This window comes from Rutidosis leptorrhynchoides, chromosome 4 (genome assembly GCF_046630445.1).
Source record: "Rutidosis leptorrhynchoides isolate AG116_Rl617_1_P2 chromosome 4, CSIRO_AGI_Rlap_v1, whole genome shotgun sequence".
NCBI lineage: Eukaryota > Viridiplantae > Streptophyta > Magnoliopsida > Asterales > Asteraceae > Rutidosis > Rutidosis leptorrhynchoides.
The window spans coordinates 499900081-499919242 of record NC_092336.1 but is presented as its reverse complement, the minus strand read 5'-3'; the positions used below and the strand labels follow the sequence as shown (position 1 = coordinate 499919242).

At 35.4% G+C, this 19162-nt stretch overlaps 1 long non-coding RNA gene and 1 pseudogene across 1 annotated transcript; both read right to left on the bottom strand.

Annotated features, from left to right (window-relative positions):
* Positions 1–5892: 5892 nt before the first annotated feature.
* LOC139844752 (uncharacterized) lies at positions 5893–6452 on the bottom strand. The gene is made up of 2 exons (XR_011758086.1): positions 6272–6452; positions 5893–6179 (listed from the first exon to the last, which is right to left on the bottom strand). It is a non-coding gene; the product is annotated as an uncharacterized lncRNA (long non-coding RNA).
* Positions 6453–13900: 7448 nt separating this feature from the next.
* Positions 13901–15022, bottom strand: LOC139844751 (probable inactive purple acid phosphatase 29; annotated as a pseudogene).
* Positions 15023–19162: the final 4140 nt, after the last annotated feature.

The window sequence follows — 19162 nt, the reverse complement described above, 5'->3', positions numbered from 1 at the left end:
AGAGTACACATCCGGCGATAAAGGTGGGATCGTTACGTTTGATTATCACTAATGACTTTCTTGAAAAGATGGGTGAAGATCAAATAGAGGCTTATGTTCATAATAAGCACACGGAACGAATCGTTGGCCAATCGGAGTTCATTACAATGGGCTCGCGTGGCTTGTTGTCCTTTCAAGGAAGGGTATGGGTACCTAAGATGGGGGATTACCGGCGAGTGCTACTTGATGAAGCACATAAGTCCAAATATTCCATTCATCCGGGTGCAACGAAAATGTACTATGATTTGAAGAAAGATTATTGGTGGCCCGACATGAAGCGTGACGTGGTTAAGTATGTTGAACAATGCGTCACATGTTTACAAGTCAAAGCCGAACAGCAAAAGCCTTACGGTAAGTTACAACCATTGGAAGTCCCGAAATGGAAATGGGAGCACATTACCATGGACTTTATTACCAAGTTACCGAAGACGGCGCGAACCCAATACGATACGATTTGGGTGATTGTTGATAGATTGACGAAGAGTGCCTTGTTTCTTCCCATTCGGGAAACAATATCATCGGAGACTTTAGCTAAGTTGTTTATAAAGGAGGTGATATCAAGACATGGGGTTCCGGTATCTATTGTTTCGGATCGAGATACTCGCTTTACATCTCGGTTTTGGAACAAGTTTCATGAAGATATGGGTACTCAATTAAAAATGAGCACGGCGTATCATCCTCAAACGGACGGTCAAACCGAGCGTACTAACCAAATGCTAGAGGATATGTTGAGGGCGTGTATTATTGATTTTGGTGGAAGTTGGGACGAGCACTTACCCTTGATGGAATTCTCATACAATAATAGTTACCACGCTAGTATTGGGATGCCACCATACGAGATGCTCTATGGGTGTAGATGTCGAACTCCCATTTGTTGGGGAGAAGTGGGTCAACGAGAAATCGGAAGTTCCGATTTGGTTTTGGAGACGAATAGTAAAATTGAAATGATTCGGGCTCGACTTAAAGCGGCGCAAGATAGACAAAAGTCTTATGCCGATAAAGGTAGAAGAACGATTGAGTTTCAAGAAGGTGATATGGTGATGCTTAAGGTTTCTCCATGGAAGGGTGTGATTCGGTTTAGAAAGCGAGGAAAGTTAGCTCCTCGGTTTATTGGTCCTTTCAAGGTATTGGCACGTGTTGGTGAGGTTGCTTATCGATTAGAGTTACCCGAAGAACTTGTGGGAATTCATAATACGTTCCATGTTTCCCATCTTCGCAAGTGTCTTGTGGATGACTCGACTTGGGTGCCATTGGATGAGATTACTTTGAATAACAAGTTAGAGTATGTGGAAGAACCGGTTGCAATCCTTGATGAAAAGGTTAAGATGTTGCGGAACAAGGAAGTTAGAACCTTCAAAGTGCAATGGCGACATCGAAAGGGTTCCGAGTTTACATGGGAATCCGAAGAGTTTGCTTTGGTTTATCTTCCGGCTTGTCATGCGGCTTGGATCGCGAGGACGCGCTCCGATCTAAGTGGGGGAGAGTTGTAACATCCCGTTTTTCCCGTACGTGACTAAAGGTACATATTTAACCATTTGTACGTTATGATTCGGAAGCTTATGCGTAATTGTATAGATAAACGTATATATATAATTTATTGTGTGCTAGTTAACATGTGCGTATATAAGTGTACAAATGAGCTTGTGTAGTGTTAGCTCTCGTGAGACTTAGATGTGAGGCTTAGACGTGTATTGGGAACGAGAATGAAGGAATTAGTTGTGGAAACCTTGGAAATTTGACTAACTAGTCGAAGTGGCCAGACCCAGGCGTATGTCGCGGCGCGGACCCATCAAGCGTTTCCAGATCAGAACAGGACTTAAGCATGGTGAATTTTACTTTGATTCGTCGCGCCGCGACGTTTAGTGCCGCGCCGCGGCAGGCCTGCTGGCCAGGTCCCGGTTTTAGGTTAAATTAAGAGATTTTGAGGGGCAAAATGGTAAATGGACGTATAGATCAGATGGGTGCATTAAATCTGGCCACTAGTTCATTTATTTCATTTTCCTTTTTCATTTTCTTTCAATTTCTCTCCCAAAACTCTAACACCCATTTGGATTCAAAGTGAGATTGAGAGAGGAAGGATTTAGGGTTGATCTTTGGAGCAAGTATTAAAGTTGTTCCTTGTGACTCTAGCTACGTGGTGATAGTCTCGGTAAGTTCTAACTCTAAGTTTCGAGTTTTAATTGATTATGGCTAGGGTTTTGGTTAATAGAAGCTTGTATGACCCATTTGGGAGTAAAATGGGTGAATTTGGGTTAGGTTGTTGTAATGAAACCCTAATGGCCATAATCTAGGGTTTTGGCCTTGTAATTGTGAGTTGAAAGTGTTAATGATATTAAAAGCATTAAACATTTGTTAAAATTAAAAGAGATGTCATTTGGGTTATGTTTGACTAGTTTGGATGTGAAAGTGTCAAAATGGGTCAAGAATGTACTAGTTGACCTAGTTTGGGTAAAATGGGTGTAAATTACCCTAGGTGGATGTCAATTGAGGCTAGTAGACTTTAATGCACTAATGTTGGTAACTAAAGTCGAGTCTTGGCCATTAAGAGGGCGGTTGTGATGTAGTTGGGTCATTTAATGCGAATTGAGTCATTAAATGCCCAAGTAATTGTAATGTGGTTAATTCCACTAGTTTATGTATTGAATTGGTACTTAATGTATTAGGTACTTGGCTTTGAGTTTGGAAGCGAATATTCATCATCCTTGTGTCAAGGTGAGTGGAATAATTATGCGTGAACGTATATAATGTATTTATTTGTGTGGTATGAATGTGGAAGTGTCGCGGTGTTCAAGACACCACATTCTAGGTAACGAGTAGTATTGTCGCGGTGCTTAAGACACTACTCCTTGTGTAATTGACTTGTGGGATTGTCGCGGTGTTTAAGACACCACAATGTCGTGAGAGTGGAAGTGTCGCGGTGTTCAAGACACCACTCATTGTATTGAATGAAGTGTGGATTCGTCGCGGTGTTTAAGACGCCACATTGTTGTAAGGGTGAGTTAGTCGCGGTGTTTAAGACATCACCCGGGGGACTAGTGATTGCGCGGTGTATAAGTAACACTAGTGGATGTTATGAACTCCAACGGACTTACATGTACCGTTCTCTTGTATACTTGGTTAACCATGGTTGTGCGAATTGTACTTAGCATATTATATTGTGAACTATATGCTATTATTGTTGCTAGCGTAATGTGGAACGTGGATAGTAGTTTATGCATGATGGATTGCATGTTTGTTGAATTGCTAGCTCGTATGTGGTATTGTGTAAGTGTATGCAAGTAAGTAGGTTATATATGATCATGTATAATTATTGCATTCACTAAGCGTTAGCTTACCCCTCTCGTTGTTTATCTTTTTAGTTGCAGGCGAGGATAAAGGGAAGGGGATTGTCGGACACTAGATGTCCTTGATGATGTGCTTGTAGGAGCTTTTGGAAGTTGACCACCTTTTGGGTAGTTTAGTCCCAAACCATGCTCGTTGGGTCGTTTGGTTTATAAACTATCATTGTATTCGGTCAAACTTATATTTACTTAACTAATGGCCTTTGTGCCCTTTTGTAAACATTGGTAATGGTTGTATGGTTTAATGGAACTTGTGATTTGGTCTACATATTTAATTGGCGCGTAAATGTGTATTATAAAAAAAAAAATTATCGTACGGAGTACGGGTTGGGTTGTTTCACACTTGTTGAGAAAAGCGACACCGAATTATAGCAAACCGCTAGTAATAAATGAAATAGCGACAATAAAGAGACACCGAGATTTAACGTGAAAAACCCCAATAGGGTAAAAATCACGGGCAAGGAAAGAAACGTTTCACTAATAAGAATAATAGGAATTACACTTCTCTCTAATTACAAGGATAAACACTAATCTTTATATCTCTTGTAATTAGGAAATTAATACTCACTAACTCTCTATTTAACTTTTTTAGTATACAATGGAGAATGTGTTTTTGAGATGGATTGAATGTGCTTCATGGTGTCTGTATTTATAGTGCTAGAATTGTGGTTGGTGAGAGTTAGGCACGTACAAATCTTCAATGGAATGTGGCCTCAATATTTGACCACACCTACCATCGTTCACCAACCATTCACCAACCTTCACTTATTATTTTAACAACAAGCAAGTGGTACTAAAATTCAGAATGAACTCGGTTCCTGATTTAAGCATAACCAATTAATCTAACCAAATATGTGAAGAAGCGGTAGTCGCATTATATCACTCCTATCCCACACAACAAATAGTATATCGATCATTTTTTTTTTTTCTAATTCAACAAATTATCTTTTCATTGTCTAATCATCAAAAGTTTTTCCATATAAAGTCTAATCAACAACAACAACAACAAAAAAAAAAAAAGATTTAGGGGGTGTTTGGATTTGCGTTTTAAAAAATAATTATGCGTTTTAGATACTTATAATCAAATAATTAACTATACAAAACGGGTTATAGATTAATAGTGTTTGAATGTGATTATGTTGATTGAAAACGCAATAATCTAATATTCAGTTTTGTACGTGTTTGGTAAATCAAATTATTTGATGAATTAACAAACAAATAGGAACAAAAATAGGTGAAAAAGGAAAGAATCGGAAAATCTAAAAATCACGTTTTGCTGTAGTAAGGGGTGACTTACTTTTTCATTTTCACGTCTCGAGCTTCCCAAATCGCAATTAACTGATTTCAAAGTTAAATTTGCCAAACACTCTTATTTAATTATTTGCGATTTTAAAACGTAATAATCAAATAATTACTTTCAAATAGCTATGCCAAACACCCCCTTAATCATTTATATTTATTTCATAATCGTACAATCATCGATGCTTCATCGCTTAATCTTCAATAGATCCTCCAAACGAACCTTGATAAACTGAAACAACTCAACTTCAAAGCTGTGAAAATCAATGGTTAAGAATCAATTCAATCTTACCAATATATCAATTCAACAATTAACATACTTTGATTCGGGAAGATAATCGATTACACGAGTAGTTCCACATACAGAATCGATTATTGTGAAATATTTTAGGGAATCCTTGAACGTACTATATTGTCGATTGTTGATGATATGAGATTACATGACAAAATCAATTAACAGTCGAAATCATAGTCAATAGTTTGAGGCAAAAGCTGATTGTTAGGGTGACCAAATTTAAATTTTGATTTTCATTAAAATGATTTGCTCATATATAATAATGAATGAATACACATTCTCCGTATTACCGTAGAACCTATATAAATTAATAACGTTGAGACCGTGATATTTCATTAATTTAGCGACATATTATTATATCGATAAATTAATAAATTATTAATTTAAAAAAATTGGCTTATATTTGTGAGCCAGTCTCAAATTAATGTATCAACATTCAAAATTACCATGTCCGTTCACTTTACCTATTTGAATAAAATATAAACAAGGATCTTCAAAAATCTCATGTATGTACATTCATACATTAATGAACTCGTCAAGTTCAATGTACATTGAGATTTCAAAAACAATTAATAATTATTAACTTTTAATTTCGCTGGAACTAATATATTTACATTGAAATTTTAAAAAAATTATTATCTTATTATTATATCGATTGAGGTCCAATTTTGTACTAGTCTCAAATTATTAATTTTATCGAGGTTATTAATTTATCGAGTATTAAATTACAGAGAAGTTCTACTATAGTTTAAATATTTAAATACTTATTTTATATTTTAAATCACTAATCTAAATTTTCTGCTAGCTAATCTTGTGAATGAATGGTTAGAATTATTATAATTCTTCTAAGGTAATTAAGGGTTCCCACTATTATAAGAGATGGATTTAAAATCCTCTTTTAATATATAAACAATACAATAATATAATACAATATACAATAAATAATATAAAAGAGTTGTATAAAAGATCTTCAATATTTTATGTTCGATCTCGCGTATTGAGCCACTCCTGCAGCGGTGGCAAGAACACCCGTTCCCAATACATGTAGACCAACATTAAAAAATATAGTAACACCTGCTTGGTTAAGTACCCCCGGGTCCCGATCCTAACAGCTGTAAAAAATAAAATAAAAAAACAAAAAAAACGGCTTGTATGCTCGATGAAATTCAGATCCCTCTTCAATTAGCGAAATGAAAAAAGAAGATCTGCAATCCAATTCAAAAAACCAATCGAAATTTAACAAGATACATGATATTGGAAGAGAACAATATGTTGCTTTTGGAAATAAAGAACGAACCATCTTGAATCACAAGAGGATAATCCGAGGCACTAAGGTTTATAAACCAATCCCAATCCCAATACTTATATTTCTTGAGAAGAATGGCACACGCGTGAAGTGTATTCGACACCATCGTGAGCCGTCTATATGTAACCATATTAGCTTTCGGGATCACATAAACGTTCCCGACCGTAGCAAAAACGGAATCATTCTCAACTCGTGAAGCAAACTCCGTTATTTCTTAAAGTGGAGACTCAGGATCAAGATGAAGAACATAATAGTTCCATGGATATGATACAACGCACTAAGTGTAACTATCATCAAAGATTGTATTTTTTTAGCATGCACCTCTCATTTCCAATCCTAAAATTATTTATACTTTAAAATTTAATATTGAGTCTCAGCTGTGAGCGGTTACATTAAGATCATAAACCCTTAAATAAAAATAAAATAAAATAAAATAAAAAAAGAGAAACTATTTAATGACGTAAATAATTCCAAGGCATAGTCGTAAATAAAAAAAGAGAAACTTTCATTTATATATATATATATATATATATATATATATATATATATATATATATATATATATATATATATATATATATATAAACAATACAATAATATAATACAATATACAATAAATTAAATAATAAATAATATAAAAGAGATATATAAAAGATCTTCAATATTTCATGTTCGATCTCGCGTATTGAGCCACTCCTGCTCCGGTGGCAAGACCACCCGTTCCCAATGCATAATGATACCGCAACCCGCATGCGCAATGAGTGTGTACGCGGGCACTCGCTAGCATGCGTATGTGTGCACTTGTATGCGGCATGCGGTATGCGGATTCGTATCGAATGCCTTTGTCCCCGGTACAGCGGTTACTTGGTTACCAAGTAAATATCTTTTCCATAATTATATCCGTGATTCAGGGGAGTTTGTTATGGAAAGGATTACCATTATCTCGGATGGTTCTAGAATTAGGGTTTGCCTATATATACAAACCCTAATTATCATTCTAACCACAATCACGTTACGTAACCATCATCTACTACACGTCTTACGTAACCAGCATCATCTACCATCTTCTCAAGGTTAACAGGTTAGTTTCTCGTTAACTAGCACCTACAACCTTACTTGGGGCCTTCTGATCGACGATCGTTATCGAAGGTGGACTTAATCACTTGGCCACCCCACCGACATCATCATGTCGGCCAGGGTTATTCACGGTAGCCGGACCGGAGAGCCTTGTTCTAAGATCCTTAAACCCCACTTTACGCATTGAACAGGCATATTAACCCTATGGTCAAAATATGCATGATCAAGTGGTGCTTTCATTGAGAGTCGAACTAATTCAAGACGTGTTTAATTGTTTTTTCTTTTAAAGTTTTGAATTATAAGGCTTGTTATTCACAAAATTGTTTGAATTTTTTTTAACAGTATCATGGCTTCCGGGGACTCATCGGAACGTACTCAAACAGATAATCAAAACACGTCGTCTGGTAATCAGCAGACGCAAGCTATGGCTACGGGGAAGGGATACGCGCCATATCCTCCGCCTGTATCCGGCGAGCCTTTTCAGAGGTATAAGCCGATATATCCAGATGGGATTACACCACCAAGGGCAAACTCGCCAGTCATAACCACACGGTTGAATTTTTCCTCGGTGGATCCAAGGGTCATCTTGGTAGGCACTAGCGGCGAAACAGTAGGCCCGCATGTGGTATGATGCGGTCAGGTACCTATTTATTGTACAACGGTTTTAATCCCTTTGCAGACGCAAAGTGTTCAGCAGAATTCGTCGTTTACGCCATTACAACCTTGGAAACCACCGCGTCCAGTTTCACAATTTCTGACTCCTGCGGATGCGCAGGCATTACTTAATAGTTGGAGGTTTGGTGTCATTCCAGACGCAAACTCTCATTGGACGCCGATAACTGCGCAACAGCAAAGTACTGCGCATACGTTTGGGCTCTTAACAGCGTATCCTCAAGTTTCGCAAATATCTGCACCACAGGTTTCGGTCCCTTTGCAACCACCTGTATACTCTGCGCCTTCAAGTCTTCCTTATTTTCCAACGCAGCAGCCTTGGTTATATCCGCAGATGCATGTTCAACCTTGGCAAAATATTCAGGGGCAGGCAAATCTTGCAGGTCAATTTATGCAGGCCGCACCTCCTGATATGGTTCACTTATTTTCACAGCCTGACTTTGTTCAGGACATGATGAAGCATTTCTTTGCGGGATTGAAAGGGGACCTTGTTAAACCACCTTTTGAGCATCCAACTACTTTTGATAAGTTTTCTCCGCATATAACTGCATATCCGTTTCCATCAGCGCCAAAGATACCCCATACACTGGGCACTTATAATGGTTTGACTGATCCGGATGACTTCCTGCAGCATTTCGAAGGCGCAATGCGCACCCAAGGCTGGGTGGATCCGGTTGAATGTCAGATATTTCCCATGACGCTGCAGGGCATTGCTCGCGAATGGTTTAATAAGCTCCCATCAGGTAGCATATCCGGGTTCATGGATCTACGGACGAAGTTCTTGCTGCAATATCAGAATCAGAGGCCACGCAAACGCACTCATATCGAATGTCATGATATTGTGCAGAAATCCAAGGAATCTTTGGGTGAATTTCTCACAAGATATACTAATGAGTGTCTGCGCATACCAGATCTTAAGCCAGAGCAACAGATTTTCGGACTCATACATGGTATAAACTCAGAACATCATCCAACACTGGTAAGGCGTCTGCGCCATACAGTCCCAACAACTTATGCTGAAGCGCTTAATGAATGCCATGACTATATGCGGAGTGGTGAAGATAATGATATTCCAACAGCTAGCTCACGTAATGAGAGGAAAGACGATGATGATCGTTCGCGCGATCAAAATCGTGGTAACAAGTCTCACGGGAGGTATCCTAGCGGTGGTCCTATCAGAAATGATAAAGGGAAATCAAGTGGCAATTATCGAAACAGTAACCAACTTGAACGTGGTTAGGAGAGCCCGTTTTGATTCTACCCAAAAGACATCTGACCTTTTGTTCTGGCATAGTCCAGGGTCAACCATCAATGGCATTGCCCTTTTGGCCTTGCATACACGAAAAGTCGTATACATATAAAAAAATGTTTAACGTGTAGTGCAAGTCTTAAAATTTGTATGAAGCTTACTCTTTCCACCCTAAACGGCTTGTATGCGAAGTTGTGATGTAGTTCAGCGGTTGGTGACCTGCCTCCTTTAGGGGAGGTCAGGAGTTCGACCCCCGTTGGCTACACACCCATAATTTCATCCCTGCAATGAAGTTCCACCCATGGCACCTTTCCCACATCGCGTAGGGGGAGTTGTAATGGAGAGGGGGCATTATTATTATTATTATTATTATTATTATTATTATTATTATTATTATTATTATTATTATTATTATTATTATTATTATTATTATTATTATTATTATTATTTAAATAAAAAAATCAAAGTTAAACAAAATTTAGCAGTGACCCAGATTACACTAAGCCCCAAAGTCCCAAAGACCCAAACCCAATTTTTTTTAAATGATGATGATGATGATGATGATGATGATGATGATGATGATGATGATGATGATGATGATGATGATGATGATAATAATAATAATAATAATAATAATAATAATAATATACGTAGTAATAATTACTCCATAAATACTGTAGTATTAAATAAAATCTACTATTATTATTACATTTTGAAGCATTTAAAAAGCAGATCTCTCTTCTTATTATAACAAAAGCAAAAATAAGAAATAAATTTTTAAATTCAACTTTTAAATTAAATCTTGTCCATTAAATCAAGATTTAGAATGAAATCCAACCATCCATTTAATACTCTAAATTTAAATTACTAATAATTTTTAGGCTTTTCTATGCAAAGACAATTATACCCTTAAAACATAATAATATTACGATTAGCAATTAATAGCCACGTAAATTTCGGAGTTTTACAATTAATACGGAATCAAATCAAATAAAAAGTTGTTGCGCCTTCTTCTTCTCCATCTATTGCTATTTCTCATCCGACCTTCATTCAAAATGATTAAAAATACTATCCTTAGCAGCTTCAATCCCGTCTTCTCTTCGTCCCTCAATTCCTTATTTCGATTGAAGCTATGTTGAATGGGTTTTACACGGTATTTTGTTTAATTTGGTTATTCTTATTTATTTATTTATTTATTTATTTATTTATTTATGATGATGATGATGATGATGATGATTTGAGTTTTCAGGTTGGATTAATTGATTCACGTTAGTTCTTGATACAAAAAACACAGATATTTCGCTTTTACATCAATGAGGGTCATTCTAGGGTTTGATCTTGCAGATGTTAATCTGAAATGGGGTTAAACGAAACCAAGAAAATTAACACAAATCATATAAGCAACCATTGTTGGGGATATCAGGATATGGTTCTTGCATCATCTTATGCTCATGACTCATGAGCTACCCCAATATGGTCTCAAAGATGTTTTTATAAACTATGCTGCAAGTATGTTTTTTGAAACCATTTGTTTCATAATTTTATGTCGTACCAGTTACTTTTATTTAACTTATGACTATTGAATTCAGCTAATTGCACTTGACTTCTATTAGCTCGGGAATGTTGAAGAATCTTGAGATGGATGAGGAGAACAGTGAAATATTAAGGTATGGTTAACCAATAATGATAATGTGATTGTTTCATTTCATTTTTTGTTTTGCAATTTTCTTATTTGCATAAATTTTTAGTAAATACCCTGTGAAGATTTCTCTGATGAGCCAGCAGAAAGCAGGAGGCCATTCATTGCTCTTCTTTATGTTGGTATTCTTAGAACCACTACTAGAAATTGATTTTTTAAAGCTACCTGGATATTTGGCCTGTAACTTTATTTTTTACGTGCATAAATATAGAGACACAAATATTGCAAGGTTTTTTAATGGTTTGTTGGTTACAGAAAGGATGGTAAGAAAGTTAAAGATGAAGTACACCTCAAGTGCATCTATGGTGGGTACGTTGTTGCCTACATCAATTTGAGTTTAGCAGACTTTTTGTTGGTAAATTATGTTTTGTGGATTTATTAATTTGTTTTGATTTTATACAGCAGCATGATAACTGAGTGGGCATCCCTTTTAATCCAAAATCTCAATGTAAAGGAAGTTGGTGTATTTACATATTCTATAAAGGCCACATCTAAGAAAGGTCAAAAAGGTATAAATTTTTTTTTTTAAAAAAATTGCAGTGATACTTATACATTCTTTTGTCCAGATATTGCAAACACATAATATATAACTGGAGCTGTACAATTTTCAATTGAAGGGTGATGATGGGGGGTAATAGGCAAAGTTGTTAATTTTTTAGGGTAAAAGTGTGTTTTGGGGGTGATATTACTCTGAAAGTACTGTGTGTAAACCTTTTTTCATTTTCATTGTGTTATTATCATAAAATTCAAATAATATGCAGAAATTATTGGGTTGAAGTATATACGCTTGATAAGCTTTTGTTGTAACCATAAATTGTCTCTTTTCGTTTTGAAATATACGACCTACATCTTTGTGAACATTTGTGCAAGCTAAGTGAATATATAAAGATTTACACGGCAATTTGAAATGAATCGTCTTCATTGATCTTTTATCTTACAATACAGGATTTGTGGATGGAATAGCAATGCAAATAGCAAATAGCAAATAGCAAATAGCAGACGTTGTAGATAACACATTGGGGATGGAATACAAGTATAATATTGGTCCTACATTGAAAAGGGTATTGAGTATTTTGCTCATGCGTACGGCTACCATATTCAAGAATGTTCTCGTGCAGCTACACCAACATGCCTGATTCATGTATGGTTCTTATTGATCAAGAGGTATTAAAACACTCGTGTACATTATTGCTTAATTTTATGTCTATCTTCTAATTATTGATGGTCAAAAAAGTTAATGTCTTTAGTAATAAACTTATTTATAAAATTATGCTGACTTTATAGAATATTAAGTACTACACAACGTATAGGCCTCATCGTGTTTGAATATCCAAAGAAACTCCATGAACTTTTAAGTTAGAAGACATTTAAATTTTTAATACTTAATTACCTCCATGAGTTCCATTCTAATCAAAGTATATCACTTTGTTAATATTGTATAAGAATATGATGGGTAAAACGATTTTATGCTTAGCATGATATTGTACTATTTCTTTGATACGATTTGTTGATTCCTATACACAAATTGGACAACAAAATGTGTAAGATAAGGTGAACCCATCCCATACTTTAGCTTGCGATCTCCCGAAATTGTGTTGTCTGTTCAGGAAAAGATACCAAGCTTGCTTCGCAAGAAACATCTTGTGACAGATTGAAGACTATGCTTGATTTTGGTATGGTTATTGAAGATTGGAATGGTTTAAGGAGGACATGTTTTGAAGACAATAAGATGTTTCAAGAATTGTTTGTACTTCTGAATTATCATAGTTTGTATGGTACATTATGTTATTTCAAACTATGTTTTAATATTTTTATAGTAGGAATTGTATATAAAGATACTTTTTATCAAGCCACAAGATAAAATGTGGTTTAATACTCAAAACAAATTAGTATCTCTGAAAAGATTCCAACTATTTTGATGGCTCAGCTTAATATGTGATTAATATTTTCCTTTTTATTGTAACTATTACGGAGTAATATGTAATGTTTCAAGTATCATAGATGCCCCAGATGCTCAAAACAAAAAATACCAAATGGGTCATATGCTTTCTATACCATAAAGAAAATTGATGCTTCCGACTATTTTGACACTTGACCCGTTTAGGCCGAAAAAGGTCAAATTGGGTAACGGTCAATGTGAAGACGTCCCATATGTCGAGTTAAGTATTTTAGAAGTTTTGGTGTCTTGAAAATGAGTTTTGGGTATATGGATGTTGAAATGAGAGAAATTATGACTCATATGGGTTATAAAGATATATTTGGATGGTAGTAAAAACAATGGTGAATATATCAATACCCATATAAAAATCATGAGCTTTTGTGATTAATGGAAATACTCTTTTGTGTTAAAAAAATTAACTTTCTACTTGATCATTGTTTGTAATTTATATGTTGGCGACTCGATTATTTTATAAATAATTTGTGATACCAACCACTTGAAATCATGGCTTCGAAGGCAACAATAAACTTAAGAAAACATAAGTTAGCGATCCCATCATTAGATTGTTCTAAGTCAACCATAAACTTAAGAAAACATAAGTTTATTGTTGATCGAAATTATTAAAATTATTGGTAGTAATCTCATATTTCGCTCAACACTTCACAACTATCTCAAAAATTGAAGGTGTTTAGTAAACAACGGAAAACTACACCTATATAAAGTTCAGTTAATTCATTTTTAACATATATTTTATTTTGAATAATTATAATTATTGTGTTCCAACATTATTAAATTTATATTTGATTACTCATTTATGTTATTTAAAGTTCAGCATTTCAAAATTCATATAACGTATATTAATCATTCTCATACAAAAGCCGTGTTTCTACTTTTTTACTATAACAATTCTTTTTAAAGAATCCCGCGAATTCGCGGGTCTTTAACTAGTAATTTATTATTACAAAGTTGTTGCCAAACAATTCGAAACAACTATTAGTGACGTCGTAAATAATTCCAAGGCATAGTCGTTGAAAAAGCCGGCTGCGTCTCATATCTCCAAAGAACCTGAGCATCAATACGGGTTAAGTTTTCATCATCGAGTCGCTTCCATGTTTTTATGGAGTCGACTTCACCCCATTCACCATTTGGTGATTCCTTTTCTAAAGAAGCGACAACCATCCTAGCCCTTCTTGACCATCCAGGCTTCCCATAACCATGATATCCATCCAGATCCACCACCATAACAAAGATGAATATTATTTAACTTGCCACAGAAATCGTTAATATGATCATGACCTGTGAAAACAGCCTTTATATCACCATTATCAACTAACGTTTTAAAAAAATCCGAATTCACAGAAGCAGAGCTAATCTCTTCTTGTCTTGAACCTGTTAAGTTTGACGAATCCAAATTTGCATACTCGGGCAATGGAATATGAAAATATACAAGTCCAGGAGGATCGACGACGCCTCGTGAGAGCTCCTTTAGTGAGATCTCAGTAGACGTTTTGTAGAACCAAAACTTTTGAGACGGTTTGATCCATCCATAGCCAGGAACGCAAGGGTTTGTTGAGTAGTCTCCACTATCAAGGAAGTATAAGTTTAATATCGAGTTATTAACATAACTTGACCCTTGAGCTCCATGAACTTCAAGGTTATAATTCCCAAAACCATCAATATCATCAAAACCACCACCTGTTGGATTTAACTGGGATAAAGTGTTCTCCATTCCAACAATATGCCTCATAACATCTTCTCTTGACAAGTTTGTTGATTGTTGGTCATGATTCCCTAAAACTGCAGCCCAGGGGATTTTCGACTTTATAGCAGGGGCAAATGCTGCGTTCATGGACTGTACTGCATCTGTCGCATCCGGTCCGTAGATGTTATCTCCGGTGAAAACAATTAGGTCTGGTTTCTCAGCTTCAATCATGCGCTCAATGAAACGGCTTGTCATCAAATCACTACAATTTTCTTGTGGAAACTGATTTGGTAATACGTCCTTGCAACCACTCTTGCTGCCATCAGCATAATGCATATCAGCTATTTGCAAAACCCTAAACTCTCCGTTCTTTTCATTAAACCGTAACTGTTGTTTCCCAACACTACCGTTACTTGACGTTATTATTAGACTCGAGAAGACAAGAACGATAATCAACAGAATTCTCGACATCTTTATAGCGAATCAACTCAAAGAAACAATCCTGAAAAAAGGTTGAAAATACAATAATGATGATGAAGTCAGTTATTCTGCTGCTGGTATTTGAATAAGGTTAAAAATAAATAAATACTACAACAATATTCATGAAAGATAAATTTGTCGGTAACGAAAATAAATTGAAAAAAACGTAATAATGTTTTGTTAAGTAAGTATTAGGGCTGGTTGGACCAGGTATAGGTAATCCTAGACCCAAACCCCGGACCCCATATCCGGCGGGTCCCTTTTAGTTACCATTCGTCGGGATCCCCATTCAAATGTTTCTGTTTTAAAAGGCTCAACAAAATTATGACTAACGTTTATTGAACATATATAACACAACAATAACTTATGTATAATAATAAATAAATATAAATTGGACTGAAAAGAAATCATGCTACATATTACTACCCAATAAAAATAGTGTACTCGCAACCAATTTCAAACTATATGGTATCTACATGCAACTAACTGATGAACACATTATTATATCTCATATTTGTATTATTAATTATAATTATTATTATTAAATTATTAATTACCATTACTATTATTAATTATCAATTATTATGAAGTAAATATATTGAAAAAATAGACCCGGTATACTGGCGGGTATACGGTCCGGCTAAAACCAGTCTAATTGTATAAAATCAACCAGATGATGATCGGATCTAATAACGGTGAAAGCAAAGTCCATTCATAGGTCGAACAAACCTAAATATTTTCCAGAAGAAAACTAAAGCCAGGGATTTTAACAAATTAACTAAATAGCAGCAAATTGATTGATTAAGTTTACTTACAGTATGTATAGATACTTGGGTGCAAAACAGTTAAGTTTGATAATTGGGTGCCCGCGATACAAACAATAACTTTGGAATGCAAATGATTTTGATAATCATCTTATATTAAATCTTGTGGTTCAAGTACAACGTTTACTAAAACCTATGATTTCACCAACGTTTTTCGTTGACAGTTTTTTTATATGTTTCTCAGGTTCATACATGGCTATTTGATACATGCTTCCGCGTACACTCGTACTTGCTTGGGGTCAAGCATACATGCATACACTTTGATTTCTTGCTTGGGGTCAAGCATACATACATACATACATACATACATACATACGCTAGTGATAGCACCTTTGGATTCAAACTTTTGTTTACATACTTACGCTATTTATAGCAACTGTGATTTTCAACTTATATTATGTCGCAAGTTTATTTCACTTATACATTATACTTTTGTAAACTTAAACTTGTTGTCGAACCGTTTGGTAAACTAAACTTTTCAAGTCTTGTACTTTTCAAATGAATGCGACTTAATTTTGATCAAACGAGTCTCATATAGGGACTACGACCACGTAACGGGACCTAAGTTAGCGGCGCCGTCAATGACGATTTTGTCGGGTCGCCACAAGCAACACGCCAAAACGCCCCTTCAGGGATAAAGATGGTCTAAGGCATGGTTTTCGTTCAGGACCTGTCAATATCAGTGTTGACCAATGACCATAGACATGTATATTTGCTTATACAATATACCTGCTACGTATTTCTGTTTTTTGATGTAATATAACTTAATTTGTTTGCTAAACCTTATGTTGTAGGGAATGTGGTAAAGCAAGGTGTAAGAATAGCTTGCCCTTCGTAACCACGTGGCGCTGCATGGTTTGGACTCGTTTTGTGGTAACTATTTCATTATGTCGAACCAAGGATATCATGTTACATGTTCGTTTATATTCTTTACTTTTGTTCTATGTCCTTATCATGTGGATCCTGTCACAGTGATCTTCTATTTTAGAGTCACTTTTATACACGTACAAAATAACTAGAATGTATTTAGTGTTAGACAGATTAGGATTATGCCCGGCCCGTTTGTGGGTTTAGGGTTTCTAGGGTTATGTACTGTATAAATAATGGTTAATGTAATAATAATATTCACGGGGAATTCATATTATTCTTACATGGTATCAGAGCAGGTTCATCCGAGACCTAGTCGGCCGCCTTGAGCTGATTTCTATGCCGCCCCAGTCATTTATCAAACCCAAAAAAAAAACATCAGCTAGTACCCGTAGCCTTCTTCCTCCCAATCCCAACTTATTATTATTTTTTATACTTTATGTTCTTCATTTTTATCTTTTTTCTTGATGTGATCAAAGCTAAGCAGCCGCCAAAGTCACATGTATATGTGAACAACCATTATCTATTTCTATTTTTATGTTTTTCCCTCACCAGAAATTTCCGAAAAAAAAGTATATTGGAACGAATACAACAGCACCCAAGTCACATATTATATAACCTTTATTATTATGGAGCACGCGTGTATGTTCACTTTTGAAGCCACCACCTACTTCATCCGCACCATTATTCTTATTATCGGTTTAGCGTAGCGTTTTTATTCTTATTATTTTCTTTTATCTTTTTGCAATAAATTGGCGTGGGGATGAGCCGCCTAGCTTGATTAGGTTCCAAACCCCGAAAAAAAGAGTAATATATAAAAAAAGAAAATCTGTTTTGCAGCGTTGAAGATGACTGTTATCGTCGACAAAAGTTCTATGCCCAAGTCCTGCTCAATCCTTAGGCAAAGCAAGCCACGGTGTAAAAGAAAAAAAAACGCTACGGAAAAGGAATACGCAGTCAAGCAATATGCAACCACATCCGTGAATATCTGTCTATTTGGCACATCAAACAAGAGAAAAAAAAAAGTTATTTTTATTTGTTTATTTTGTATTTAGCATTTTCTTCCAGTCCGAGCTTTCGCGATTTCGCCGCTCGGACTGCGGGGGAGTGTTAGACGGATTAGAATTAGGCCAGGCCCATTTGTGGGTTTAGGGTTTCTAGGGTTATGTACTGTATAAATAATGGTTAATGTAATAATAATATTCACGGGGAATTCATATTATTCTTACATTTAGTGGAATGTTTTCCTCTTCCTGAGGCTTAAATGATATTTTAGAATTTTATATATTGGTTCAAACTAGTTGTGGAGCCCTCGCTTCGCGCCGGGGACTCCGTTTTGAATGCGAGTTAAAAAAAAAGTCTTCATCTATTTTGTAAAAAAGAATTTTTTTTCGACATCTAACATTGAAGGGTTGTTCTTTTTGTGAAAGTTGTTTCTTTTAGCGTTAAAGTTAGTTGATCTATTTTGTAAAAAAGAATGTTTTTCGACATCTTTTGGTAGCATTGAAGGGTTGTTCCTTTTAAGAAGGTTGTTTTTTTTATTGTTGAGACAAAAAAAAAGAAAAAGAAATGTAGCGCAGTAGTGGCCTATGTGGGTCCTACTGTTTGAGCACATTGTATAAGTCGGTAAAGCGTGTTGGGTGTTATTATTCAGTATTTTTGGTGTTAGTGATGGGATAAATAATAATTTAGAATATAGGTATAAAGTGAGAGGTTCGATTTATATTTTAATGGAAGTTAGGGGGTTAGATTTGTAAAAAATGAAAAATCAAATAGTACTATTCATAATAAATAAGACAAATTTTGTCTATTAGTTATATTGGTAATGGTAATATTGAAAACAAGGGCTTATTGAACTCTTTTGCTACCGTAGTTCTTTTGTTGGTATAATAATATAATCATCATTCTGGATACTGATTTTTTTATTATCATATTACATTATGAGTTTGCAAAAGGATCGATTATTGACCCAGTGTGGAAATGCAATGCCAAACAACCCTGCAAGTTAATGTTGTCCAACATCCCTTGTTCTTGTTACATACAAGTTTCTTTTTGCATTCATTATAACAAGATTTAGAACAAGTTCATGATTGTATACAAAAGTTAGAAAATATTAAGGCATTTTTGGATAAACCTGTGACTGATACCAAAAAATTGAGAGGGTTGTAGCCACAATGTGTTGGACTCAATTGGAAATGGTTGCTGCTTGGTTTAGGATCACCTGTGTTTGTAGTTATGTGACTAATGGTCTTTTGTGCAACCATGTTCATGTGCATCATCTTTTTTAGCTATTAAGAATTTGTGCATCTACCTAAAGTTTGAAGCTCCCATATCTTGTCATTGCATAAGGTGTACACCGTTTGATAATAAAAC